This window comes from Trichomycterus rosablanca, chromosome 6 (assembly GCF_030014385.1).
Source record: "Trichomycterus rosablanca isolate fTriRos1 chromosome 6, fTriRos1.hap1, whole genome shotgun sequence".
Classification (NCBI taxonomy): domain Eukaryota; kingdom Metazoa; phylum Chordata; class Actinopteri; order Siluriformes; family Trichomycteridae; genus Trichomycterus; species Trichomycterus rosablanca.
The window spans coordinates 44,161,265-44,169,646 of NC_085993.1; positions in this window are offsets into that span (position 1 = coordinate 44,161,265).

The window sequence follows — 8,382 nt, forward strand, 5'->3', positions numbered from 1 at the left end:
CAAATGTATCTTTAATTCCTTGTTTTCATTTCTTTTTAGATATATCATCATTTTTGTAGTGTTATGGATCTTCCACTGACTGTTATAGGACTATTGATGCTGCTCTCAGGCATTCTGTTGTATGTTTTTATTTTATTAGATCAATTTCAGCCCCATAACTTATCATAAGGAATTATGTTGTTTCCAACCGGTCACAGATGGTCAGTTTAGTGAAGACTTATCAGGTCTTTGTAAATCATTGGCAGGTATATAGCATTTTATTGCACATTAACTGAAAGACACTGTATGGATTGGTAGATCTGTGGTGCCAGACAGAACACCAGTTAAATCAAATCAACAGTACGGTTAGTGTTTGCTCTGGAGCCTTTTGTTTGTTTAGGAGTTAGGTATATGTTTTGCTGTTTGTACAATGTGTAGCCCTTGAGATTTTTTAGAACAATGAGATCAGTACTGGTATGTTTAAGCACTGTCTGACATTAGAAAGCTTGCTTAGTAGACCCAGTACTACTGAATTAACACATTTTCAGTTTACAGAGAAAACACTGGGGTTTGTGCCAAAGTGCAGAGTGGTATTTGTACAGATGGCACTGTGTAAAATGTTAGAAGGATGTCAAAATGATGGAATTACTTTTACATTTAGTAATCCAAAAGTACACTCAACAAATTACAATTGCAGATCGGTCACAGTGAAAATATAACAACAATTTAATCATCTACACCAATCAGGCATAACATAAAAACCACCTCCTTGTTTCTACACACACTATTCATTTCATCAGCTCCACTTACCATATGGAGGCTCTTTGTAGTTCTACAATTACTGACTGTAGTCCATCTGTTTCTCTGCATGCTTTTTTTTAGCCTGCTTTCACCCTGTTCTTCAATGGTCAGGACCACCACAGAGCAGGTATTATTTAGGTGGTGGATCATTCTCAGCACTGCAGTCACACTGACATGGTGGTGGTGTGTTAGTGTGTGTTGTGCTGGTATGAGTGGATCAGACACAGCAGCGCTGCTGGAGTTTTTAAGCACCTCACTGTCCCTGCTGGACTGAGAATAGCCCACCAAACAAATATATCCAGCCAACAGCGCCATGTGAGCAGCGTCCTGTGTCCACTGATGAAAGTCTAGAAGATGACCAACTGAAACAGCAGCAATAGATGAGCGATCGTCTCTGACTTTACATCTACAAGGTGAACCAACTATAGGAGTGTCTAATAGAGTGGACAGTGAGTGGACATGGTATTTAAAAACTCCAGCAGCACTGCTGTGTCTGATCCACTCATACCAGCACAACACACACTAACACACCACCACTATGTCATTGTCACTGCTGTGCTGAGGATGATCCACAACCTAAATAATACCTGCTCTGTGGTGGTTCTGTGGGGTCCTGACCATTCAAGAACAGGGTGAAAACAGGTTAAAAAAGTAAGTAGAGAAATAGATGGACTACAGTCAGTAATTGTAGAACTACAAAGTGCTTCTATATAGTAAGTGGACTGTGGATAATTAGAAAACGTGGAGAGTTAAGATTTTGCCTGTTTTTAGATTCCATGAGTCAGCCACCCACAGCCTCATAAAGCGTTTTAGTCACAAAGCGTTTAAGTTGTTGTGGCAGCAGCGGCAGCTCATTACATGGTTATTTGTTTCAGTGTCATTTACCTTAAATCAAGATGTAAGGGGATTAATTTTGCATGATCAACTATTGTTCTTTCTAAGCACATTGACACTCCAGGATGCCAAATGTGGAGTGGCATCCTGAGTCAAATATGTGTCTTTAGGGTTCAGCAGTTAAACTGGTCACCAAAATCACCGGACGGTGACCTGACCCACCACAACCTGGACAAGAGTAAAGCTTTTAATGAAAATGATGACAATGAAGACAACAGAAGGTACAGGATGACAGAAAGAAAAAAGGAAAACAACTCTGCACTGACCAGGAAAGTGACCAACTATCGTACAATGACATCAAGTGACCTACAAACAGAATGACAAACAGCAGATGGGGTAAAGTGCATGTTGACGACTTTATCAGTGAGAGGCAAAGAAGTGCCAGGTTGGGGTTTGCAAAAAACATAAGGATTAGATTTTAAAGGGCAGGAGTAATATGAGTAAGGTCATCTCTGATGAGTAAAATGTTCAGCTTGGTCCAACATCTGGTCACAGAGACTTGGAAAGGCCTTAAACCAGAGTGTTTTGCGCTCACTGTGAAATTTGGTGAAGGAGCAGGCAGATGTGTCTTTGTGATCAACACATTAAGCAAGCCACATACAAGGTAACTTGTAAGAAAATCTTTTACTCTGACCAGATTCCACAACTTTGAGGCTTTTTTTTTTAGCTAGGTCAACCAGAGTATGGAGAAATGCCCAAACACCCAGTACACACACATGTACATGTATAATACAGTGCAGTAGTCCACTTTTGCTGGGTGTATGTATGTACAGTGTATCACAAAAGTGAGTACACCCCTCACATTTCTGCAAATATTTCATTATATCTTTTCATGGGACAACACTATAGACATGAAACTTGGATATAACTTAGAGTAGTCAGTGTACAGCTTGTATAGCAGTGTAGATTTACTGTCTTCTGAAAATAACTCAACACAGCCATTAATGTCTAAATAGCTGGCAACATAAGTGAGTACACCCTACAGTGAACATGTCCAAATTGTGCCCAAATGTGTCGTTGTCCCTCCCTGGTGTCATGTGTCAAGGTCCCAGGTGTAAATGGGGAGCAGGGCTGTTAAATTTGGTGTTTTGGGTACAATTCTCTCATACTGGCCACTGGATATTCAACATGGCACCTCATGGCAAAGAACTCTCTGAGGATGTGAGAAATAGAATTGTTGCTCTCCACAAAGATGGCCTGGGCTATAAGAAGATTGCTAACACCCTGAAACTGAGCTACAGCATGGTGGCCAAGGTCATACAGCGGTTTTCCAGGACAGGTTCCACTCGGAACAGGCTTCGCCAGGGTCGACCAAATAAGTTGAGTCCACGTGTTCGGCGTCATATCCAGAGGTTGGCTTTAAAAAATAGACACGAGTGCTGCCAGCATTGCTGCAGAGGTTGAAGACGTGGGAGGTCAGCCTGTCAGTGCTCAGACCATACGCCGCACACTGCATCAACTCGGTCTGCATGGTCGTCATCCCAGAAGGAAGCTGACGCACAAGAAAACCCGCAAACAGTTTGCCGAAGACAAGCAGTCCAAGAACATGGATTACTGGAATGCCCTGTGGTCTGACGAGACCAAGATAAACTTGTTTGGCTCAGATGGTGTCCAGCATGTGTGGCGGCGCCCTGGTGAGAAGTACCAAGACAACTGTATCTTGCCTACAGTCAAGCATGGTGGTGGTAGCATCATGGTCTTGGGCTGCATGAGTGTTGCTGGCACTGGGGAGCTGCAGTTCATTGAGGGAAACATGAATTCCAACATGTACTGTGACATTCTGAAACAGAGCATGATCCCCTCTCTTCGAAAACTGGGCCTCACAGGATAATGACCCCAAACACAACCTCCAAGATGACAACTGCCTTGCTGAGGAAGCTGAAGGTAAAGGTGATGGACTAAACCCAATTGAGCAACTGTGGCGCATCCTCAAGTGGAAGGTGGAGGAGTTCAAGGTGTCTAAAATCCACCAGCTCCGTGATGTCATCATGGAGGAGTGGAAGAGGATTCCAGTAGCAACCTGTGCAGCTCTGGTGAATTCCATGCCCAGGAGGGTTAAGGCAGTGCTGGATAATAATGGTGGTCACACAAAATATTGACACTTTGGGCACAATTTGTACATGTTCACTGTGGTGTGTACTCACTTATGTTGCCAGCTATTTAGACATTAATGGCTGTGTGTTGAGTTATTTTCAGAAGACAGTAAATCTACACTGCTATACAAGCTGTACACTGACTACTCTAAGTTATATCCAAGTTTCATGTCTATAGTGTTGTCCCATGAAAAGATATAATGAAATATTTGCAGAAATGTGAGGGGTGTACTCACTTTTGTGATACACTGTATGTACAGTATATATACAGTGTATCACAAAAGTGAGTACACCCCTCACATTTCTGCAGATATTTAAGTATATCTTTTCATGGGACAACACTGACAAAATGACACTTTGACTCAATGAAAAGTAGTCTGTGTGCAGCTTATATAACAGTGTAAATTTATTCTTCCCTCAAAATAACTCAATATACAGCCATTAATGTCTAAACCACCGGCAACAAAAGTGAGTACACCCCTTAATGAAAGTTCCTGAAGTGTCAATATTTTGTGTGGCCACCATTATTTCCCAGAACTGCCTTAACTCTCCTGGGCATGGAGTTTACCAGAGCTTCACAGGTTGCCACTGGAATGCTTTTCCACTCCTCCATGACGACATCACGGAGCTGGCGGATATTCGAGACTTTGCGCTCCTCCACCTTCCGCTTGAGGATGCCCCAAAGATGTTCTATTGGGTTTAGGTCTGGAGACATGCTTGGCCAGTCCATCACCTTTACCCTCAGCCTCTTCAATAAAGCAGTGGTCGTCTTAGAGGTGTGTTTGGGGTCATTATCATGCTGGAACACTGCCCTGTGACCCAGTTTCCGGAGGGAGGGGATCATGCTCTGCTTCAGTCTTTCACAGTACATATTGGAGTTCATGTGTCCCTCAATGAAATGTAACTCCCCAACACCTGCTGCACTCATGCAGCCCCAAACCATGGCATTCCCACCACCATGCTTGACTGTAGGCATGACACACTTGACACACTAGGCTTTGTACTCCTCACCTGATTGCCGCCACACATGCTTGAGACCATCTGAACCAGACAAATTAATCTTGGTCTCATCAGACCATAGGACATGGTTCCAGTAATCCATGTCCTTTGTTGACATGTCTTCAGCAAACTGTTTGCGGGCTTTCTTGTGTAGAGACTTCAGAAGAGGCTTCCTTCTGGGGTGACAGCCATGCAGACCAATTTGATGTAGTGTGCGGCGTATGGTCTGAGCACTGACAGGCTGACCCCCCACCTTTTCAATCTCTGCACCAATGCTGACAGCACTCCTGCGCCTATCTTTCAAAGACAGCAGTTGGATGTGACGCTTAGCACGTGCACTCAGCTTCTTTGGACGACCAACGCGAGGTCTGTTCTGAGTGGACCCTGCTCTTTTAAAACGCTGGATGATCTTGGCCACTGTGCTGCAGCTCAGTTTCAGGGTGTTGGCAATCTTCTTGTAGCCTTGGCCACCTTCATGTAGCACAACAATTCGTCTTTTAAGATCCTCAGAGAGTTCTTTGCCATGAGGTGCCATGTTGGAACTTTCAGTGACCAGTATGAGAGAGTGTGAGAGCTGTACTACTAAATTGAACACACCTGCTCCCTATGCACACCTGAGACGTAGTAACACTAACGAGTCACATGACATTTTGGAGGGAAAATGACAAGCAGTGCCCAATTTGGACATTTAGGGGTGTAGTCTCTTAGGGGTGTACTCACTTTTGTTGCCGGTGGTTTAGACATTAATGGCTGTATATTGAGTTATTTTGAGGGAAGAATAAATTTACACTGTTATATAAGCTGCACACAGACTACTTTTCATTGTGTCAAAGTGTCATTTTGTCAGTGTTTTCCCATGAAAAGATATACTTAAATATCTGCAGAAATGTGAGGGGTGTACTCACTTTTGTGATACACTGTTGGACAATGAAACTGAAACACCTGTCATTTTAGTGTGGGAGGTTTCATGGCTAAATTGGACCAGTCTGGTGGCCAATCTTCATTAATTGCACATTGCACCAGTAAGAGCAGAGTGTGAAGGTTCAATTAGCAGGGTAAGAGCACAGTTTTGCTCAAAATATTGCAATGCACACAACATTATGGGTGACATACCAGAGTTCAAAAGAGGACAAATTGTTGGTGCACGTCTTGCTGGCGCATCTGTGACCAAGACAGCAAGTCTTTGTGATGTATCAAGAGCCACGGTATCCAGGGTAATGTCAGCATACCACCAAGAAGGACAAACCACATCCAACAGGATTAACTGTGGACGCAAGAGGAAGCTGTCTGAAAGGGATGTTCGGGTGCTAACCCGGATTGTATCCAAAAAACATAAAACCACGGCTGCCCAAATCACGGCAGAATTAAATGTGCACCTCAACTCTCCTGTTTCCACCAGAACTGTCCGTCGGGAGCTCCACAGGGTCAATATACACGGCCGGGCTGCTATAGCCAAACCTTTGGTCACTCGTGCCAATGCCAAACGTCGGTTTCAATGGTGCAAGGAGCGCAAATCTTGGGCTGTGGACAATGTGAAACATGTATTGTTCTCTGATGAGTCCACCTTTACTGTTTTCCCCACATCCGGGAGAGTTACGGTGTGGAGAAGCCCCAAAGAAGCGTACCACCCAGACTGTTGCATGCCCAGAGTGAAGCATGGGGGTGGATCAGTGATGGTTTGGGCTGCCATATCATGGCATTCCCTTGGCCCAATACTTGTGCTAGATGGGCACGTCACTGCCAAGGACTACCGAACCATTCTGGAGGACCATGTGCATCCAATGGCGGTGCCATGTATCAGGATTACAATGCACCAATACACACAGCAAGACTGGTGAAAGATTGGTTTGATGAACATGAAAGTGAAGTTGAACATCTCCCATGGCCTGCACAGTCTCCAGATCTAAATATTATTGAGCCACTTTGGGGTGTTTTGGAGAAGCGAGTCAGGAAACGTTTTCCTCCACCAGCATCACGTAGTGACCTGGCCACTATCCTGCAAGAAGAATGGCTTAAAATCCCTCTGACCACTGTGCAGGACTTGTATATGTCATTTCCAAGACGAATTGACGCTGTATTGGCCGCAAAAGGAGGCCCTACACCATACTAATAAATTATTGTGGTCTAAAACCAGGTGTTTCAGTTATTTTGTCCAACCCCTGTATATGTTTGTGTTTAGGCATGCTAGAGAAAAATACTTTTTCCAGATTGTTGAAAGCATATAAGTGGTTAAAATTACGTAGGCTTTATTTTAACCCTGAAAAACAGCCCTAGACAATTATTTTCTCCTTTCCACTCACAGAGTGCCGCTATGCCAGTTAGGAGGCATTTTTCCTCCCATCCACCACACCCAAACAATCAGATAGTGAAGTTTGCTTCATCTCTACAGAGAACACATTTCCTCAGACCGGCCCGCATGAGGTCCGTGGCAATTACAAATCAGACGTAAATAAATGTACATCACACATCAGGCACGTGCACAGACATTTTTGGGGGCAGGTGCTTAAGCCAAAAAAAAGGGCACCCATCGCCAAAATTATTAATAAAAAAAACAAAAAAAAAACACAGTAGAATATTTAACTTATATATTTATTTTTGTTAACACAATCAATACACATCTAATCAAATAACTCAAATTATCAAATTGCATAAATAAATGAAAAACAGGCAAAAACAAGGCCATATTGTGCACGCTTTTTAATAACCAAACAACTGATACTGATACAGCTCCCTCATTTGCTTTACTGGTAGGTGGCCTAATCCAGGATAAAAGATAGCTGCTACCCTGAGCTGCTTGCTGTAGTTCCTTTTCTTTCTGCTTTTGTATTCTTTCTTTTCTTGGCATTATGCTGCAAAATTTGTAAATGAGATAAATCAATGTTGTGCATAAAAATCAAGAGTGACTTACTGAATCTCCATAAAGGGGAGAACACAGTATACATCATTTTACTGTTTTCTGACAGAGTTGAAGCATTACACTAATAATATACCATTACTAGTATCAATTTACCTCACCAGACTGTCATGTAGCTCAACTTAAGACCTACCTTTGATTTCAAATCAGAAACCCATTTTGGGTAGTTAATGTTAACAATGGGCCTATTATTATGCCAATATAATCAAATAGACATCTAAATAACATTTTCCTATTTATTCATAATTTTTTTGTATGCTGTTCTGTATCATAGAGCATTATATTTAGCCTTCTACATATATTAGTTTGTAATGTTAATTACCTAGCAAAATTATTCCTCATTTGTAAACCTCAACTGTTGAAGTATAAATGCTTGCATGAAAATAACTCCTTGACTAAAGCCAGGATGCTGTAATTATAAAATATTGTAATTATAAAATATTGTATGTTTGTATCTATTTTCAACACTTTACTGTGAGAGCTACTTGACATTCTCCTGCAAAATGTTTGTGCTCATGCTTTCTTTTTCTTCAGGCTTTCACATCAAAATAAGTAAGATTTTAAATGAAACAAAACTAGTGAACTTGTCTAATTTGTAAAACTGTCTTTAAATTCCCTGTCTGTCTGTCTGCTGCAGTTTGTCCTTCTCCCCTTCATTAAACATGACAAACATCAGTAAACAGCTGGACAAGGCTTTGAAAT